A 22,144-nucleotide genomic window follows, 5' to 3' on the forward strand; every position below is an offset into this window, starting at 1 on the left:
GAGATAATGTATTTATAAAGCCGCAAAATGCTACAGAAATGTCATCCATTATTAACCAGTAGAACGTCAGTTTCTGGAGCTGCAAGGACCATTGTCATTTTGATCTGTTTCTCCAGAATTCTTTACAGAACCGAACTGAAATGATGATGTGCCTCAGGAGTCATAACGAATTTTGGATCTGGAGTTCCGAAGCCTGGGTTATAATGCTGGTGCCGCCACTCATTCATCCATCAAATGAAGGTTTCACCCCAAAACAAAGGTTCTCACCCTTTCTCATGCACCCTATCACTTGTCTGGAGGACCTCCTCAGAATCACGCTTTTAAACACAAGAAAGATTACAGAGGATCACATCACATCACAAAGGAAACCAAAGGGTAACGAAACTGAAGATGCGCGTGTTTTCCCCATCCCACTTCGGGAATCCCCCGAAAGATGCCTGCGAGGTCCCTTTCACCTCTGTATCTATGATCTTCTACGTCTTTATGACCTTAAACAAGACACATAATGTTCCAGGTTGAAACAAAACAAAAGAACATCTGTGGCTCTAACGTTCTCTACGAGGTCTCTGTGGATGCAAATAAGCCTCCAAGACCAAACCCAACGGGGAGGGAGGGGGAGCCCTGAGTGAACAACAGCCCTGTTGAAGTCCCTACCCTAAGAGTCGTACGCTGTCAGGATATCAGAGGGGAACAAAGAGAAAGGCAGAAGCGACGGGTGAGCCGCGGAGGAAGCGGGTGGGGACCTTGTGGTCCCACCCGCTCTGGCCCCAGGGCCAAGATCCCCGGGCCAGCGGGGACGGGTGTCTGGGCTCTGCTGGCTTGTGGCCACTAGGTGTCTCTGCCATGATGTGCAATCGGCAGTCCGGGGACACTGGGGGCCAGGGGGAAGGGGGGAGCAGCCTCCAGCCCTAGGGCTGGGCAGCCCGCACGACCCTCCCAGCCTCTGCCCAGGCGGTCCTAGGAACGTCATTAGTGCGGAGGATGCTCCTAGGAGCTGCGGGCTGCGGCCCAGCCCAGAGATCCTAGGAGGGAGGAAGGGTGGGAGGGGGAGGACGTCAGGGCCCGGCTAGACAAAGGAGCCCCCTCCCTCTCCCCCAGCCCCGCCAGCCACCACGTGGAAGGGAGTGCCTCCGCGCCGCCGGAGACCTTTCCATTTCCACCCGGGCACGGCTGGGCTCGGGAAATGCCTCCCCTCTTTGTCCTGGCTCCCGGGGCCCTGGCACACGGGCATGGCCGGAGGACAATGGGCCGAGGCTCTGCACCGCAGGCCCGGGACTTCCTTCCCCCACACCCTTTCCAGCGTGGGAGCTTAGCAGTGCCCCGGGCCAATGGGGAGCGGAGCGGGTCTGGGTCCGTCTTTGGCTGCTTCCGAGAGGGCCGCGGTGCCTGGGGGGCCTTGGCAGCCCCGAGCCGCGCTGGCAGCCTCAGACTTGGCGCAGCGCAATCTGCTCTTCCAGGCGGCACCCTCGCCCCCAGCCCCAGCCCCCGGCCCACTGTCTTACCTCCTGCTCCCCCACCAGCCCCGTGCCAGACCACCATCCCTGCCCTTGACACCCCTCTGCAAAAGGAAGGGAATGGGAAGGAAGGAGAGAGGGAAGATGGAAGGAAAGAAAAGAGGAGGGAGGAGGAAGAAGAGGGGGACGAGGAAAGAAGGCAGGAAGGAAAAGAAATCCTGTGGAAGTCCTTCCTGGCTAACTAGCTATTAGTGTGGCCACAATTAGACGAATTCTTTTTTTTGTTTTTAAGAAAAATGAACATTTTAAATGACAAGAATATTGAAACAGCCCATGCACCAACACCTATGTGCCAAAGAGTGTTTTCTGAACCCCCTGAAAACTCACAGACCTACTGGCATTGGAGCATATAAAGGTAACGTTTTTCTAACCTAGAGAGGCAGTGCAGTATAATGGGAAAAGCATAGCCTTTGTACAGGGGACCTGGTCAAAAGGCCTCCTTTGACCAGATGACTTTGATCAGTTCCAAAAGGGGCAGCTACTTGGGCATAATAAGGCTATATAAATATTAGCTATTATAATAATTATCATTATTAAATGTCCGTGATTAAATAAAAAGGGAGATAAGGCATATACAAACATATAATATCAACTAGAACTATTTATTGACTCAATTGCCTTATACTGTGACCAAAATTTAAATGTATGCTTTTAAAAACAATTATCCATTTTGAACTTAACAGCTATCAATAGATATGAACATTTCAGAATATAAAAAACAACAAAAAGAATTCCCCTCCCCCTTCCCTTTCTCCAATGCCCTATGATTTCCCGGGGATCACAATTCTCACCACTCAGGCTCACAACCCTACTTTTATCACTGACTCCTCACTCTCATGTATCTCACAGATCCTATCTGGGGTCAAATCTTGTTATTTCTCCCTTCACTACATCTCCCCTAACCTCCCCTTCTCTCCTCTGGCACAAATACCACACTGTTGCAGGCTCTCATCACCCCTTGCCTGTACTATTGTAATAGTTTTCCACTTGGTCTCCCTGCCTCAAGCCTGCCCATTCTATTCAGCTGCCAAAGTGATTTTCCTATAATACATGTCTGTCCGTATTACCCCACTAATTAATAAACTACAATGACTCTTTTTGATCTCTAGAATCAAATATAAAATGTCCTTTGGCATTTAAAGCCCTTTACAACCTGACCCCTTCCTATCTTTCCAGTCTTTTTTACAATTTACTTCCCTCCATGCCCTCTACAATACAGACATGTACTGGCCTACTTACCCTTCTTCAAGTGACACTCCATGTCCTGACTCCTTGCCTTGACTGACTGTCCTCCATACCTGGAATGCTCTCCTGCCTCATCTTTACCCCCAGGTTTCACTGACTTCCTTCAAGATTAAACTCAAATTCTACTTTCTGAAGGAGGTTTTTCTTACTTTCTCCACCCCACCCCAGCTAGTACCTTCTCTTTATGAGTACTTCTCGTTTACACAGTATATATTTTTTATTGTGCAGTTATTTGCACATTCTTCTCCCCCATTAGAATGTAGGTTTCTTGATGACAGATTGTTTCTGCCTTTCTTTGTGTCTGCTTAGCAGAGTGACTGGCACATAGTAGACACTTAATAAATGCTTGTTTACTGATTAATGAGATTAAATTCGTAGGGGGAGATAACTTTAAATAATTTTTTTTTAAAATAGCTTGCATTTTGGAGCAATCTTCCCTTGTAGATTGGCTAACTATGGTGTATTTTGGGGAGGTTGAAAAGATAACTTATTCCACGCAAGGAAGCCGATGTGGATAAAGAATACCTGTCGTCCACACTGTGATATACGATTGGCTAGAGGACTAACATATCTGGTACATCAGTACTTGTAAACTGGACAGATGTTCTTCACAAATAATGGATTAGGTCCAGAGTTGAATAAGAGGAAGAGAGAGTGAGAGAGATTTGAGATATTCTACAGTGCTTTTCCTGTTGTTTAGGTCATAGCTATATAGTCAGATAGTTTCTCCTACTTTCTTACATGTCAATATAGAAATCAGATTGATTGTATACTTTACAACCAAAGGGGGAGAACTTCTATACAGTCATTAAAACAAGACCTAGAGCTGACTATGAATCAGATCATGAGGTTTTTATTACAAAATTCAAACATAGATTGAAGTAAGGAAAATCAGCAGACCATATAGGTATGACCTGAACAATATCTCTTATGAATATGAAGTGAAGGTGATAAATAGACTTAAGACATTAGATCTGGTAGAGCACCTGAAGAACTAGGAACAGAGGTTTGCAGTATTGTATAGGAGGCAGCAACAAAAAAAATTCCAAAGAAAAAGAAAAGCAAGAAAGTAAAATGACTGATGAGTCTACAAATAGCTGAGGAAAGAAGGAAAGGGCAAAGTAAAGAAGAAAGGGAAAAATATACCCAATTGACTTCCAGAGACTAGCAAAGAGAGAAAAGAAGGTTTTCTTAAAGGAGCAATCCAAAGACATAGAAGAAAACAATAGAATGGGAAAGACAGGAGACCACTTCAAGGAAACTAGAGCTATCTATGGAATGTTTCAGCAAAAGTGAGCATGATAAGGGACAAAAATAGGAGGGATTTAACAGAAGCAAAAGAGATTAAGATGAGGTGGCAAGAATACACGAAAGAACTATAAAAGAAAGATCTTGACATCACCAGTAACCAGGATGGTGTGGTTACTGATCTAGAGCCAGACAAGAGGGTCTTAAAAAGCATTGCTAATAATAAGACTAGTGGAGGCAATGGAATTCCAACTGAACTATAATGCTTTAAAGTGCTGAACTCAGTATGCTGGCAAATTTGCAAAACACAGCAATGGCCACTGGATTGGAAAAGATCAGTTTTCATTCCAATTCTAAAGAAAGACAATACCAAGGAATGTTCAAATTACTGAGCAATTGCGCTCATTTCGCACACTATCAGGGTTATACTTAAGATTCTGCAAGGTAGGCTTTAGCAAGGTGTGAACTGAGGATTACCAGAAAAGCAGCCTGGTTTTTGAAGAGGTAGAGGAACTAGAGACCAAATTGCCAGCATTCACTGGATTATGGGTAAAGCAAGAGAATTCCAGAAAAAAAAAACCCAAACATCTATTTCTGCTTCATTGACAACACTAAAGCTGTTGACTGTGTGGATCACAATCAAATGTGGCAAGTCCTCAAAGAACACCAAATCATCTTACTTGTCTCCTAAGGAACCTGCATTTGAACCAAGAAGCAATAGTTAGTACCAAAAATAGAACTGATTGGTTTAAGATTGGAAAAGGAGTATGACAAGGCTGTATATTGTTACCTTATTTATTTAACTTATATGCAGAGTACATCATGTGAAATGCCAAGGTGGGTGAATTAAAAGCTGGATTTTAGGTGGCTGGGAGAATATTAACAATCTCACATATGCAGATAATACTGCTCTGATGGCAGAAAGTGAAGAAGAATTAAGAAACCCCTTCATGAGAGTGAAAAAGGAGAGTATAAAAGCTGACCTGAATATTAACATCCCCAAAACTAAGACCTTGGCAACTGGTCCCATCATTTCCTGGCAAATAGAGGGAGAAAAAAGGGAAGCAGTGTATGATTTTGTATTCTTGGATCCAAAGATCACTGCAATTGGTGACTGCAGTCATGAAACTAAAAGATGTTTGCTCCTTGGAAGGAAAGGTGTGGCAAATTTGGACAGCATAGTAAAAAGAAGAGGTATCACCTTGTCAACAAAGGTCCATATTCTCAAGGCTATGGTTTTTCCAGTAGCAATGTATGATTGTGAGAATTGGACTACAAGGAAAGCTGAAGTCTACAGAATCAACACTTTTGAATTGTGGTGCTAGAGAAGACCTTTGAGAGTCCCTTTGACAGCAAGGAGATCAAATCATTCACTACTTGAAGAAATTCATTGAGACTATTCACTGGAAGGTCAAATATTGAAGCTTTAAATACTTTGTCTAGATAATGAGAAGATGGGACTTATTGGAAATGACCTGATGTTGGGGAATATTGAAGTCAAAAGGAAAAGGGGATGGCAGAGGATAAAGTAGATAGTATCATGGAAACAATGAACTTGAACTTGGACAGACTTTGTGAAATTGTGGATGGTAGAAGGGTCTGGCATGCTTTAATATCTGACCTTCCAGTGAATAGTCCGTAGGGTCACAAAGAGTTGGACACGAATGACTGAACAACAATACAGTGCTTTCAATAACCTCAATTTTCTCTCTGAAATACCTATCCTTCTCATACCAATATAGTTGTATTGATCTTACGTGACTACAAATCATGAAATACCATAGTCTCTGAAGATTCAAAAGTGAGATTCACAGAAAGGATGATGGAGGGATGTATGATGTTTCTGAGTGGCCTGCACCATTTTACCAACAATGAATTTTGTTCAAGAAGCTGTGTAAAAGATATTATCAATAAGATAAATAATCAGAAAAGAAGATGAGTCAGTTATTCAGTGAGAAAAGATAATAACAATAGTGACAGCCAACATTTATATAATACTTATTATATGCAGACCCTGTGCTGAAGCACTTGACGATTATTATCTCATTTGATCCTCACAACAGCCCTGGGAGGTAGGTGCTATTATTATCCCTATTCTGCAGATGAAGAAACTGAGGTTAAATGACTTTCCCAGGGACACAGAGCTAGTGTCTGAGGCAGGATTTGAATTCTGGTCTTCCTGATTGCTGGCATGGTATTGTGTGCTGCAATAGCATCCAAGTAATGTGAGGAGTTCTACTAAAGGTTCCTAGCCATCATGGCCAAGAGATATAAATTAGAATATAGTATTACTTTTAATTTAGCACTTAGTTATATTGTTTCTTATATAGTTCTATGTTTTATGTATGGTGGTATTTTCTCTTCAACTAGAGTGAGAGCATTGAGGGTATGGAACTATGCTTTTTCTTTTTATATCCCCCATAACACTTGGTACATGACAGATACTCAGAATGAGGTTTGTATAAAGAATTATTGTGAGGCTCAAATGAGATCATGTATATAAAAGTGCCATCTAAGTTTGAAGAGTTTGGTTACCTAGTGTGATAGGAGCAATGTCCTAACCCTTACCCCAAGTAAATTAATCAAGTTTTTACTTAAAAGGTTTTGAAGCAATCCCTGAGACTTGATTGACTCAGGGGGCTACCCAGTGGCTTAGGCTATTGAGATCACTTGCTGTTCTCCTGAGTGTAAAACACCTGTGAGAAGCACAACATTCTGCTGTTTGACCAATCACAGTCAGTAACTCCAGCAAGGTTGTTCTGCTATAGCAGGTAAATCACCTTTCGTTAAGTGTTGAATGACCCATGTTTGTCTTCTTTAGTTCTAATATCAAACATAAACCCCTAGGGTATTGGCCAAGAGTGAAGTTTAATCTAGATCACCAAATCACCATAGCAACTTTTGAAGATGGTAGAGGGTGCAAGTTAGAAGGAGGCACTTAAAGTATTGAAGGATGTAGTGTATCTCTGTATAAAGGTGTGTGTATTTCCTTGAGGGAAAACAGGAGGCATTCTAATGTAGTGAACAATTCATACCACTACCAGAAGAAATACCACCATATAGCAGTAAGAATAGCTTGGGTCAATCACTAAATCATAGATGGAGAGCTGGAAGGGAAGTTAATGGTCATCTAGTCTAATACTTTCATTTTAGGGATGAGAAAACCAAAGCCCAGAGAGGTTAAGTGATTTGCTAAAGGTCATCCAGCAAGTAAATAGCAGAGATGGAAGTGGAATTCCAACCAAAGACCTTTGATTCCAAATCCAATGTTCTTTCCATTGCATGAAGTAGCACTGATGATATTCTATTCTCAGATATGGAAACCAGGCAGGTCCAGGCTCATCTGCCAAAATGAAGGGGAAAAAAAGTACATATGTACGTATTTATATTCATGTCTCAGCTGCCAGACCATAAAGCATGTATGAAAATGGAGACTGATTTGGCTGTCCCAGTTGCCTAGGCAATTCAGGACCTTGTAAATATAGCTCTGTTGGGTAGTTCTGGGTCTGAGACAAGAGAAAGATTTGGGTCTTTAGGGGAATGTGTTGCAGTACTCAAGAGCCCTCTCGTCTATGAAGCATGGCAAAGTCTTCCTCCTACCAGTCATTGACTGGGACCACTGGTTACAAAGCTGGACTCCAGTATGTGGGATTGTGTGTGGGATCTCTCCTTAACCATGGATCCTGAAGAGAAGCAGAAGGGATGGGGGGGAGGGAAAGAGAGAAAGAAAGCTATCCAGCCAAATTTCAGAAGCCAACTCATTCCAATGCAAACACATGAGAGTGAGAAGACAGGAAAGCGAGTCATCATTCCGACAATTACCTTTTCCTCTGTCCTCTCTCTCCACTGTCTCTTCCTCTCCTTTTCTTCCCTAGATCTATGATCTGAAGTACAGCTAATATTGGGATTTTGAGACTCTGCTCCGTTTTCTGGTACTGCAACTCTATAAACCAGGACATTATAGTCTGTGGAGCCAAATCTGGTTTGTAATAGATAGAAGAAGGAAAAAAAGGTTTGGATGATGGACTTTTAGAAACTTCAACGCCTTATTGAAGCAGGTAATTCCTTAACAAGTTACCCATAGGTCCATATGCCTAGCAGACATGCCCCAGGATCCCATGTTGCCAACTTTCCAAAGCCTCTATCCATTCTCTTCCTCTCTAAGGAAAAGGCAAACAAGGCAAGGCCCTCTTTTGGTTTCACCCCTATCCCCTTTCTCTCCCCATGCCTAATCACATTCTAATTTTCATGGTGCTCCAGGATTTAATCCTATCTAACCTATACAACTTGATTCCCATCTCTGACAGAGCCTCCTACCTCAGCCAAATGGTTCTTCTCTCGGGTCCTGTACACTCTGTGCTCAATTGCTTTGCCATGCATGGCTTCTGCTATTTCCCATTCTAGGAACACCCTCCCTCTTTTTTTCTGCTTGTAGAAATCTTGTTTATTCTTCTAGGCTGAGCTAAAGTCTCCTGTCCTTCATGAAGACTTCCCTGACTATGATGTTTCTTGCTTCTGAACTTTTGCAGCATTTAGAGTTTGTACTGCAAGAATTTAGCAAGCACTGTAGTCATACCATGTAGTCATACCCTGTAGTCATACTCTGTCTTGTTGCATTTGCTGTTATTTCAAGTGATTTAGAAAAAAAAAAAGTAGATTGGAATCTGTAGGGGAAAATGAACTTTAAAAAACACACATTTTGCAAAGAAGGTGAGTGGAAGAGAAAATAAATACTTGTTAATAGAAGAAAATAATTTAAAAAAGAAAAAATAAAGGGAATATTTGCTGCAGTTAAAGGGAAAATAATTTTTAAAAATCACCCTGAATATTAGAGCAACCTTTCCTTTTCTCTATGATGCAAACTCCTCCAGAGCACAGACTGCATTTTAAACCCCTTCCCCACCTTCCATGCCTTCTCCAACCAAGCTTAGCTCAAGGCTGAGCACATGCTTACAAAGTGTTGGGCACTATACTAGGTACTGGGGATGCAAAGTAAAAAGATCAAACAGCCCCTGACCTCGAGAGGTTTCCATTCTATAGGAAGAGACAACATATATAATATACACACCTGTAAGTACAAACAAAATGTAAGATTTGGGGGAGGGGAGACAGTAGCAGCTAGAAGGAGTCAGGAAAGACTTAACTATGAGTTAACTTTTGAGGTGAGCTTTGAAAGAAATTAGGGATTCTGAAAGGCTGTAGATGGAGGGAGTACTTTCCAGAAAAGAGAGGTAATAGCTGTGCAAAGGTTTGGAGATGGGAAATGGAGTACCCTGTGTGGGTTATTCAATAAGTATTTATTGATTGACTCATATATTGCTAGAGAACTGTTTTCCTGTCATTTTTTGCATTCACATCTTTTCTCCCCAGCAAGGTTCTAACCAGCTCTAGGCTAGAAACTTAAGTCTCTTTTTTCTTTTATATTGTCCACAGGACTCATCACAGGCTTCTGCAGAAAGGAAATATTCAGCAATTAAATGAATGGCAGGTCCTTCTTCCTATGCATGTTATGAGTATTTCTAGGAAAAGGCATCCTTACAAGAGGTCTCACCGTTATCTGCACTTTGTACTATTTCTAGATATATTAAAATGGGCTATGAATAGTGTGAATGAATGAAATGGGTATGTGAAAGCTTTGGATTTAACTAAATGTAAGCTCTAATAATTATACTCAGGACATGTGATAACAGAATAGGAAGACCCATGGCAACCCTGTAGAATTCTACAACCCCTCTTTCTACCCAGAATACCGCACACTCTCTAAGAGCATTATTAAAAACAGCAGCTACTGGGAATGCTTAGAAACAACCATAGGGAAATAAATAACTTGGAATGTTTTCATTTGAAAATATCAAAAGGAGTCTGGACCACATTAGAGCCTAATTGACTACATATTTCCGTGAGCAAAAATGAAGCTATATTTTCCTCATTTTACCAACAGAGATTCTAGCCACAGTGCCTTTTATCCTCGTTACTAGATTTAAAAAAGTGACTGACCCACAGAATTTTAGCCTGACATAAATCTTAGTAGCCAAACCCCTAATACAACAAAGGAATGTCATCCTACCCTGATGCTGACACATGTAGGATGACAATATAGCTTAATTATAGTGATTATATGTGGGCAGCCCCACACTACCTTTATTTAGATCTATATGTGCTGATACAGAAGCATGCTAATTTATTTAACTTGAGAAGGTAAGGCCAGGCTTGAACAACAAACTGTGGCGATGGAACATATGTGAATAGAGTAGCTGGGTGGAGGTTGAGTAAAATTTATAAGCAAGTTAATGTGACACATATTTAATGATATGTGTAATCATTATTGTGCTGCATGGTAATTAGACATAAATGGGAAGTCATTCATGTGAATGAAAATAATTGTATTATTTTTGCACTGCCAGCCCAAGCATATTTGCTGTCAAGGGGAGGAAGGGATCATCTTTGGGGTCTTTGCATAGATAGAAGCTTCAGTAATCCTCTGCCAAAAGGAGGAGATATTTCTACTTCCCTTTCTCCTCTCAACACTGCTCCACCTTAATTCAAAGTAGGCCTAAGAAAGCCAATTCCTTCCTATTTCCTGTTCCCATTACCTGGAAAAAGGTGAAACTGTGAGGTAGGTCTCCTAGAGATTCTTCAAAGTCCATGAAGAGGGAGACCAGAAGAACTATTTGCCCCGGACCTCATGCTAAAAGAGAACTTGAAATTTAAAACTATCACCATTCAGCTATGGGAGGGGAATATTTGAATGGGTTCACCAGATTGAATAACTATTGTGAAAGTATAAGGGGAAAAAAAGCTTTTTTTAATCCATAATTAGTATACTTGCCCAGAAAAAGACTGGAAAAGCATGTATGCAAAATTAAAAAGTTAAAAAAGTTCTAACTGTATTTTCTCTCTCTGTCTCTGTCTCTCTCTCTCTCCTGACGCTAATTGGCCATGTGACCCTAGGCAAATCATTTGATCTCTCAGCGCCATAGGCAACTCTGTAAGACTTTAAATTGCAAAACAGTTGGTACAGAGATTTTCCTCCCTGGTATTTCCCTACACCAATGAAATCCTAGGTCTGGACCCCAAAATTACTTCTTTCATGTGTATTCATTATTCCATTTGGCCCCAGAGGGCAGCACTAGGAGCAATAGATGGAAGTTACCAAGAGAAAAAATGAGGCTTGATATCAAGGAACATTTCCTACTAATCAAAACTGCCTTCCATCCCTTCAAGTGGAAGTGTGATGACCACCTGTTAGGTATGATATAGTCAGGATTCTGTTTATGTATGGCACAGCTAGGGTACAGTGGATAGGGCACCTGGCTGGAGTCAGGACCACATGAGGTCAAATTCTCAGAGGCTTACTAGCTTATTAGCAACCTTGGGTGAGTCACTTAACTTCTGTTTGCCTCAGTTTTCCCATCTCTAAAAGGGGAATAATAATAGCACTAACTTTTTAGGGTTGTTGTAAAAATTCATAACATATGGCTCCTAGGTGCTATATAAACATTTATTATTATTTTTGCAAATAATTATAACAAAGCTGAACTAGATAGTGGCTGAGATCCCTTCCAATTCTCAAATTCTGTGATTGTGCAAAACAAAACAAAATAAAAAAACATTATTGCTTGGGTCTCCAAAGCTAGAAGTAGCTCCGGAATCTCTGGAACTCAGAGAGTCCTTCTAACACTTTTCCTATGTAGATGGATTGATGAAATTGCTTTGAGTGATTACAGATCCCTTTCAGGAGACTCTACAGTGAGTTGGGATTTGATGCAATTAACACAATGTGACTATAAACAGTATTATTTGGAGGACCTCACCATCTACACGAAATTTTTCCTTGACCTGGGCTTTGTGCCAGATCTCCTTTATCACAGTAGTGAATGCTAAAAATATTCACAAGTGTGAACATGCATCTCCCTGTTTTATGTCTCACCTGATGTTTATTATCAGAGCCATTAAACAGGGTTATTTCTGTTGTTATATATTGTGAGAAAATCTTACTATATAGAAAAGAGCCTGTAAGGCAGTGCCTTATTCTACCAAATCAAATACTTTTTTGTAATCAACAAACAATAAACACAGTAAGATTTTATGTTCTCTATATCTTTTAGTCATCTGTGAGAAAGTAATGATGTGGTCCATGTTTCAATATTGTCAACAAGAGCCTACTTGTTTCTTATAAATCTCCACATTATATTTTCAATTATACATTCAATTCATATATAAATGACCTTCATAGAGATTTTATATAGATAGGAAAGTAGGCATATAGGTAGGTTGTTATGTATGTTCTTTGCTCTCGTCTTTTTGGGCTATTAATAAGGTTCAGTATTTTTCCATGCCTTTGGTATCTTCCTTCCTTCGGATATCTTGTATATTGGTCCCTTGATGCCCTTATAAATGTATCATCTCTAGTACAGATCGCTATTTCTACATCTTTGATAAGTACTTCAGGGACAGTGGTGTGAGCATCCAAGTATGATGGTTCCACTATCCTTAATGGAAAAACAAAAGTTTGCTGAAATCATTTTTGTAAATCAATTCCATTTTTCTTCCATTTGTAATTCTTTTCCTTTTTTAAACCTTGAATGCTCTTGGGATGATCTTGCTTAGTTGGATATCTTGCTGAGCTTTTTCAAAACTGATTGAAAAATGAAAATTGATGCAAGATCTTGAAAGCACAGACTGTCTTTTTACCTTTCATTGTATCATTGTATCCCCAGTGCCTAGGCCATAGCAGATGCTTCATAAATGCTTGTTGGTTGAATTTTACAGTTCACTACACCCTTAAGCTTTATGACATGATACTGCTTGGAATCATCTATCATCCTTTTTCATGAAAATTGATAGATAAGTTTAGATTTATTCTATATTTTCTTTTAATTTTTAAAAATGTGTTCTATCATCTTCATTTCTTGAATATATCATTTTCTTCTCTCCCATTCAGCAAGCCACCCCTTGTAACAAAGTAGGGGAAAAAAAGAAGAAAAAAAAGCAGTTCGCCAAAACTAAACAACACTTTAACAAAATCTGCCTTTTAACACTTTAACAAATATTTGCTAAGTGCAGGCTACAGACAACTGTCTGCCCTTAAGAAGTTTACACTTTAGCCGGGAAATAAGATATGTAAGCAATGATTAAATGACTTACATAGCTAGGTGTGTACATATCTCAGGTCAGTTCTCTATCTAATATTCATTCTTTTTACCAATATGTATTAACATATGTAATACAATCTTTGAAAGTCCTTCCACAAGAACTATGGCAACGTTAATATATCTTTAAAAAGAAATAGAATCTTATGCGATAGCACTCATTCTAGAAAGAATGTTAATTATAGTGACTAAAAAGAGACTATTTGAGAACAGAGGTAAAGGATTAATAGAATTTCTTTCCTGAGAAAGATTGAACAAGGTACAGAGAGAAAGGATGAAGAGAACTTTTTTCCTGAGGGGCTAAGTGAATTAAACCTTATCTTGTTACATGGTTTCTCTGGTCTTGTTCTCTGGGGCCATTACATTATCCCTGTACCTTCAGGGATTCCCATTCTCTGATGGGGCTAGGAAATCTTTCCTCTCTCATTGGCTTGAGACCCTACTGACTATATCCCCCCCTTTTAGGAACCCAGTAAATAGTACCTTATTGCCTCGTTTCACTGAAATGCTTAACTTAAATCAGATTTTGCAAAGGATATTGACTTCAAAGATATAGCTAAAACAAACTTACAAAGAAATATTTTCGTTAATACCTTGAACTTAATCCTCCCTAAACAGGGGCAGTAGGTGGCACAATAGATAACAGCAACGGGCCTGGAGTCAAGAGGACTTGAGTTCAAATTCTGCCTCAGACACTAGTTGCATGACCCTAGACAAATCACTTAACTTGTTTGCCTCAATTTCCTCACCTGTAAAATGGGGATAATAATAGCACAGACCTCCTAGGGTTGTTGTGAGAATCAGATGAGGTAGTAATTATAATGAGTTTAGCACAATGCTTGACACATAGTAAGTGCTATATAAATGTTTATTATTATTATTATACCACCTTGGTTTCTGGGGAGGAGGAGGATTAAGCTCACAGTTTAGCTCAGTTCCTACATAACATTAGTCCAACCAGCTTAAGTGCAAAGCCCCTCTGGAACAGTATCCTTAAACCTTTGATGCTCAGGGCATCATATCCCAACTGGCTGCAATACCCCCCTGAATTCCTGGACTCTTGGGATACCCATGGTTTATATTCCCTTGGCTGGATCAGAGATTTTGCTCCCCATACCTAGAACAGAAAATAATTAAGGAAAAAGCCAAAACCTCAGGTATTTTTCTCAGGGCCACATGGTCCAAGGGTAGGGGGTCAGAAGGAGACAGCCCTCAGGTCCTTCTCTTTAATTGCATGGCATCACCTGCAAGGTAAGACAAAGTGCTGCTTATATGCCAGACATTAAATAAATTTAAGGCAAAGGAAAGATAGTTCTCAACCTCAAGGAGCTTACATTCTGTCGGAGGAAGGCAACATACAAAAGGAGAAGGTACCCAGCAAAGTATTGAAGTCTATCTAGATAATTAGAGGCAGAGTCAGGAGGGGAATGAAGGTTTACCATTCTAAGCCCCTCCCCTAAATAGGAGGCACAAAGATGAACTCCTCAATGAGAGAAGGGAGCCAACCATCGCAAAGAGATATGCTAAGGCAGAGGTTCCCAAACTTATTTGGCCTACTGCACCCTTTTCAAAAGAAAAATTACTCAACGCTCCCTGGAAATCGACTTTCTTTAACCCTTTAGTGGGTTATTGTTGTTTTTTTTTCTAAATTTGAGTCATTTCAAAAAAATGTAATTTTTAAAAAATGACATCTTAAATTTAGTAATGTATTGTAAATTTGCAGTTTTTCTCCTGCATTGAAATTTTGATGACACAATATTGCATCATATAACCACATAGTATGGTATTATAAACAAGTCATTACATGAACATGTTCCTGCTGATGAATGCTGGATTTCCCTGTAATGTGCAAAGACTGCTAACACTTGCTTGTTAAGACCTGTTGGCAAACTTGACCACTGAAGGGATATAACTTGAATTTTTTGCATTTATTCGAAAATAATGTGATCACTCTGACTTTAACTTTGTTATGCAACAGATGACACATGTATGAATGGTTTTTCCAAACTTTCTTCTTTCTTTATGCTTCTATTGTCCTCTTATTTTTATTCAATGCCTTCCAGTTGTACCTCAGGTTACTACCACCCCACACTGGATAGCATCCCCCAGGGGATGGTATCTTCCACTGTGGGAACCTGTAGGGTGAAAAGACCACAGGCACTGAGGGGTATCTCAGGGTAAGACTGCAGCTAAGCGAGACTTGCCTGCTGTGGGTGGAAGGGTCCTTTTCTGTCAGATAGGAATGCAGGAAAAAGCCCAAACAGTGTTCAATCATGTGGTTTTAAAGATGCTAGCAGTTCTGGCTATGAAGCCAGTGAAAAATGGCTGCTCCCAATCACATAATAGACTGACACAGACTGTTACATATGTGCCAGTTCTCCCAAAGCATCTCCCAGAAGCAAGTGTTCCACCATCTTCCACATGAGTGATACTATCTTGTACTACATTGTGAAGACACATTTTGAAGAGGCTTTTAACTGCCATCTTGAGAGAACTGAATTGTTGAGTTATAGTATAAGTACAAATCAGGAGTTGTAGCTGATGATTAGAGGTGACTATGTAATCATTCTCACCATGATATGCTATCCTTGTTTTTACACTATTAATTGTTTTTATACTAATAATTTTTACACTATTAATACATTTTATATTAGTTAAAATGGTATTTATTTAAGACAATGAGACTAGGGTATTTGAGTATTGAGAGATAAAAAAGGAATACTTATACAAATAAGGCATGAAAGGAAGAATTGATACAGAAGAAGCTAGTAGGGAGTAGTGTGGGGAACCTTATTCTCATTAGAAATGGGTTAAAGAAGGAACAACATGTATATCTAGAAGGCTATAAAAATCTTCTAAATTCAGAAAGAAATAAAACAGCAAGGGAATAGCATGAGGGGAAAGGACAAGGGAAGGACTCTTGGTGGGGCAGGTTAAGGAATAGGAGGGCAAGTAGCAGGTAGGAGTAAAGAAAAAGAGTTAGGAGGGATAGGGTAAATAGGCCAAGAATGAATAGTGAGGAAAAATAGGAAGGGGGAAAAGACACAAGAAGTAATCATAGCTTAGAATATGAATGGGATGAATTTACTCATAAAACAGAAATGGATAGCAGATTAAAATTTGAATTCAACAATATGTTGCTTTCAGGAAACACAATAAAAATGAGAGATACACACAAAGATAAAATAAAGAGCATGAGCAGAATTTGTCATGTTAAAAAAGGAGAGGTGGCAATCATGATCTCAAAGTTAAAGCTGAAAGATTTAAAAGAAAAAAATAGCAAAACTACACATCAGCAATGTTATTCCATATTATTTTAGACCATTTAAAATAACTAGACTGTATAAAATAGTATATCTGCCAAAACAGACACAGGAACTATATAAACATAAATATGAAACACTTTTTATATAAATAAGGTCAGATCTAAATTATTGGAGAAATATTTATTGTTCATGGGTAGGTAAAGCCAACATAATAAAAAAAATGACAATTTTACCTAACTATTTATTCAATGCCATCCCAGTTAAATTACTAAAAAAAATTATGAAAGCATTGTTGAAGTGTAAAATGGATAATTTCAAGTATGTTAAATTAAAATTTTCTTGTATAAATAAAACCAATGTAGCCAAGAATAGAAGGAATGCTGAAAATTGGGGAAAAACTTTCATAGACAATCTCTCAGATAGGATGTGATTAGGTTGGAATATTGGTGTGTTGTAGGAAATAATGAGCTGATTGATTTTGAAAAAAATGTAAAGACTTGGTCTTATGAAGGAAAATGCTATACACCTTCAGAAAAAGAGAACACAAGTAGAAATAAGCATACTATGTTCTTACGTATATGTACATGAGCATATATGTGTATATTTATAGATATATATGTATATATAGATCTTTGTTTAATTGTAGCCTTCTTTAAGGTGGGGTAGGGAAAAATAAAGTAAAAAGTAAATAATAAAGTAAAAATTACACAGCAGAGAACAAAAGAAATCTACAAGGAAGCAAAGAAAAGCTGGGTAGTTTGAAAAACAATATGTAGTATTTATTATATAGATTTTCTTGAAATGGAAATTTATTATTTTATATTGAATCCTTTCTTATATTCTGCTGTGTCCATGGCAATGTTCTTTTTTTCTTTTCTTATTTTGTATTTAAGTTTAAAAAGAATAAAAAATTTCCAAAAAAGAAAGTTTCTACCTCAGGAAGCTTAGAATTTAATTATTTAATGCTTTAGGAAATTCTGTAAAACTATTAGTTGCGGCTTTAGAAGGTCCTAACCTACATTGGTAGATGGAGTTTCCTCAGCTGTGAATATGCTATCCCAATGATATCTTAGTTCCAATCCCTGTCTCTATGTCTCCTTGAAAAATCTCCTTTATGCCGCTTCTTACATGCAAGTTATTCTGGCCTGGGTATGACTCAGGTCAGTCTCTTGATAGTTTATGTACAATACTGGATTAAAATGAGATTCTTGTAGATCCTTAAATAGTTAACAAAGGTAGATTTATTTACCCACAACAGGAGAATATTTAACAGGATTATTCACTGAGGATAGCTTAAATTGACTCAAGTGAGGCCACCACCTACAAATGAGAGGGTACCTGAGGCTCCTAGTGGCTATTTAGTAGAGTATCTCACTCCAAACAAAGTCAAGTGCAAGTCATGACATCATCTCTCTGATGTCATGTTCCTCTTCAAAAATAAAGAATGAACACAAAAAAAGAGTAGGAAGTGATTTGATCAGCCTGAACCTTTAGTCCCCTAAGCCTATCAAGTCTCAAAGATGGTCTCAAGGCCTTTCAAGGGAAAACTAGCCTAACCAGTATATGATTGCTCTCACTACCCAGGTCATTGTTGGCAATATATTTTAGCCTACCTAACAACTACCATGCGTAGTTATCCCTTCCATATTGCAACTTTTCCCATCACAGTTTAGACATATTGCAGGAGAGCATAAGAAATTAAATGGGAATTTGGGGGGAGTTTTTCAGAAGTCACAGATAACATGTGAAAGCCAGCAGACAACACAGAAAAAGTTTAGGAACTCAGAAATGCATAAAATATATGTATAGTATTGTATAATATCAACATATTTTATCATTTAGTACCATGATAATTCAGATTTCTTCTCTGACACAAAGGGAGAGCCAGAAAAAATTTACAAAGATTTTCCAGATAGCTGGGGTGCCTCATGAAGTGGAAGGAATAACTGTATCTCTCCATTGCTCTTTAAGTCATCTGCAATTTTAATTCTCTAAAGATTGTGGTGTGCCGTGATCTTCAGTCATACATTGGAGCCAATAGAATACTCCATTGGATTTGTGATCTCATGGGGGTAGATGTTCCCCTCCAACCCTGAAGATTATAACCCATCCATGAAGTTTCTTTCTTTGTAATTCTTGTCCATCATCTTCCATAAGTTTTTAACACAGTGAGTTCAATCAGTACGCTGGGGCTTTCCTCATTTTGTTCCAGCATCTTAAAGATACTAATGGAGCATAGATTGAATGCAAATAATTGCTCACACTTGCCAAATGATGAGCCTCTCTTCTTTATCAATCATTGCTGTTGTCATTCAGTTGTTTTAGTTGTGTCCAACTCTTTGTGACCTCATTTGGGGTTTTCTTGGCAAACATATTGGAGTGGTTTGCCATTTCCTTTTCTAACTCATTAGGAACTAAGGCAAACAGGGTGAAATGACTTGTCTAGGGACACACAGCTATTAAGCATCTGAGGCCAAGTCTGAACTCAGGAAGATGAATCTTCTTTACTGCAGGCCCAGCACTCTATCCACTGTTCCACCTAGCTGTCTTATCAATCATAGGTTTCTTCAATGACATCTTCTGCTCTGGTTCTTATTTGAAGGTCCTTATTTGTTTTATGTTGCAGCTGATCCACACAACTTGTATCTCTCCTTTGACCTTCTGTAATATTTATTCTTAATTCTTCAAAGACTGTAGTCTTCAGTGACTCAGAGCTCGATAAAAAACATGGATAAATTGTACTAAAAAGAAATACGGAACTCTGTTCCTCGTAAAAGTTTGGGGGTCATTAAAGGAACTTTATAATTTCCTGAAAGAAATTTAGCCTGCCCCTCTCCTCCTTATTCTCATGTCCTCTTCATCTAAGAAGTTTCTGGAGAAACTTCTACCCTAGAGCCTTGCAGTCTTGACTGACAACTCTGTTGTCTCTCTTGGGCCAGAATTTCAGGAAAGCCCCAACCACCATGGCTCATTTCATTCTTCATTCTCTAGCCATCTTCTCCTTACTAATCACCTGGCTGCCTTGAACGGCCTCCTTTCTCCTTTCCCTTCCTTCCCTTATCCTACCCACCCCAATTCTGGAACCATGAGCCATGATCAAATCTCTCTGCTTTTATTTCGGGAAAGAATATTTCAATCTATACCACCCTAGCACCATCACCAACCCTATAACTTTTAGAAACAAAGTGCCCCTCTCTGGCTGCCTCTTCTCATTTGTTGTCCTTCATTAGAATATAAGCTACTTGAGGGCAGAGATTGTTCATGTATTTGTATCACATTGTATGTATTGTGTGTGCTAAGGCACAGTAAGCTTTAAACACTCATATTAAGATATTCATTCTTGTTTAATTCTTGCCCAATTCTTTGTCTAAGATTTTATATTCATATATATATATATATATACACACACATCTATACAATGTGTGCATGCATGTGTATATGTGCATATGTGTGTATATCATACATAATACATACATACGTGTATGTGCACATGTATACTGATGGATAAATTCTACACGTCATTTATCTAGCTACATATCATAAACTGGGCTTTAGAGAGACATTCTTCATACACTTGCTTTTTCTTCTGGGAATGGTTATGCCAAATTCTTTTGAGTGGTGATGAATCTCTTCTATGAGGTTCTGTAATATCCTGGAACTTAATGCAACCAGCAAAATGTCATCTGCATTTAGGCTTTGCAACAAACCTCCTCCATAACAGTGACGAGCCCCTTTGACAAGTATAGGCCTCTTTGTTTTATGTCTCATCTAATATTTATGATCAGAGAGTCATTGAACAAGGTTGTTTCTATTATTTCTTTCAAGGAATCTTAAATAATTTTGTGCTACTAGATCAAACGCTTTGTTGTTTGTTTTTTTTTAAATCAGAAAACAATAAACACAGAAGGACTTTGTCTACATCTTTTAGTCATTTGGGTGAAAGATGGAATCTACTGTGTAATGTTGCTTATTAAAGCCTGGTTGTTCCCTCCTAATATCCTCATCACTGTTCCTCTTGATGCATGTGTAGATGATTGTCATAAAAGTTTTATATAGATGGGAAAGTAGATATATAGATCAGTATCTGCTGATGTTCTCGAGGTCACCTTTTTCAGTATAAATAAAGTTCAGTTTTTTTTCCAGACATTAATAGCTTCCTCTCCTTTAGACACATTGTGAGTCAGGTCCTCGATTCCCTCCTAATTATGTTGCCTCCAGCACAGATCTCACCTATATTTATATTCATTTGGTCGAATCACGATGTTTTTCACATCTTTGTTCTCTTTAGTGCTCTTGCTCCCCCCTCCCTCATCTGGGAGTCTGATGTTAGAATCCTTCCTCCCTCATCTGGGGGTCTGATGTTAGAATCCAAGTGTGTTCTTGATGGTAAAAAAAGTTGGTTACAAAGATCCTTTTAGATCTTTTTCATTGTTCTTAAAGAGTATTAGTTGTTTTTTTTTTTAAATGGGTTTTTATATAAGGGAACAGTTTTGTATTGTGAGGAGCACTGATCAATTCACCAGAGGCAATCCAGCTCAATCTCTTTCTCTTCTTCATTATGGGACTAATTCGTTGGCTTCAATGTCTGCACAAAATATATGTACAAATGGACTGCGTCAATGGACTGTCCATCCAAGCATATGCTATAGCCTGGGCAATAGACATTTTTCATTATTCTGTTTTTCCTATATGGATTTTTAGAGTAATCTTTTAGGAGTCATAAATCTCATTCAGGCGATCCTATGATATTCTAAGGCTTGGTATAATCAGTGCCACATCATCCAACCACAAGAGCATCTGAAGAAAGTCAAGGCCTGTAAGGAATACAGGCCTTGATTTGAATTTTGTGCAGAATACTCTCCATTAAGGTGGTGAATATATTTGGTGAGCACGTCTGAGAGCTTTATCCTATGCTTGATGTTGTGGGTCGTAGTTATTTCTATGGTTATGCTCTCAACAGTCTTGTATGATCTCAATACATACATGAAAGGAGGCAAGCGTAGTGACAACTGGAACTGTAATCACTGACAAGTAGTTTTCTTCAGCAGCTTTGCATACTAATAGCCTCGACTCCTGGGGTAGTCCTTGCCTTTCGTTCCATCTCCTTTTATGGGATTAGAGAAGTTCAGTGGCATTTTTATTTGGTCTAAAATTTTCATTTGGATATTTTCTTCCTTGTTAATGGGTGTGCCTTAGGGATCTGGATCTTAGAATCCTTCATGTTGCCATCTTTAACCGGAAGTCTTATTTCCCATTTTCAAGACCAACAGCTTTTTTTGAACAGGCCATATTAGAGCTGTTGCAACTTCTAAGTATCTTCTCATTCTTATTCTTCCTTATAATTTGCTATTGATTTTGACCTTTGCTCCAACTAACCAACTATCTGATTACACTAAGACAGCTAATTTGGAAATGATATACACATCAATAACCAGTACTTTCCTGCTTGTTGAGATTGAGTTAATTTCATTTTTTAAAATTATATTGTTTAGTTTTAGCTAGGTCCGTTACCTTCCAATTATCTTTGGGGTGGAAGAATTCATTGTATACAAATGCTAAACTGCTGTTGTCTCCAAGTCTTTGATCATTATATCTGTATGGTTCAAAATTCAGAATAATCTTTCCAATATGTATTTTTGCCTTGCTATGTCCAATGTACACCTCCTCACTGAAGTACTGAGGTCTGTCATGACTTGATTTAGAGGATCTTGTTGAATTC

At 38.8% G+C, this 22,144-nt stretch overlaps 1 long non-coding RNA gene across 1 annotated transcript; it reads left to right on the forward strand.

Moving 5' to 3' along the window:
* The first annotated feature begins 517 nt into the window (after positions 1–517).
* LOC140521035 (uncharacterized) lies at positions 518–9,617 on the forward strand. Its single transcript, XR_011972762.1, has 4 exons — positions 518–715; positions 1,747–1,869; positions 7,883–8,065; positions 9,441–9,617. It is a non-coding gene; the product is annotated as an uncharacterized lncRNA (long non-coding RNA).
* Positions 9,618–22,144: the final 12,527 nt, after the last annotated feature.

Source organism: Notamacropus eugenii, chromosome 1 (genome assembly GCF_028372415.1).
Source record: "Notamacropus eugenii isolate mMacEug1 chromosome 1, mMacEug1.pri_v2, whole genome shotgun sequence".
Classification (NCBI taxonomy): Eukaryota; Metazoa; Chordata; class Mammalia; order Diprotodontia; family Macropodidae; genus Notamacropus; species Notamacropus eugenii.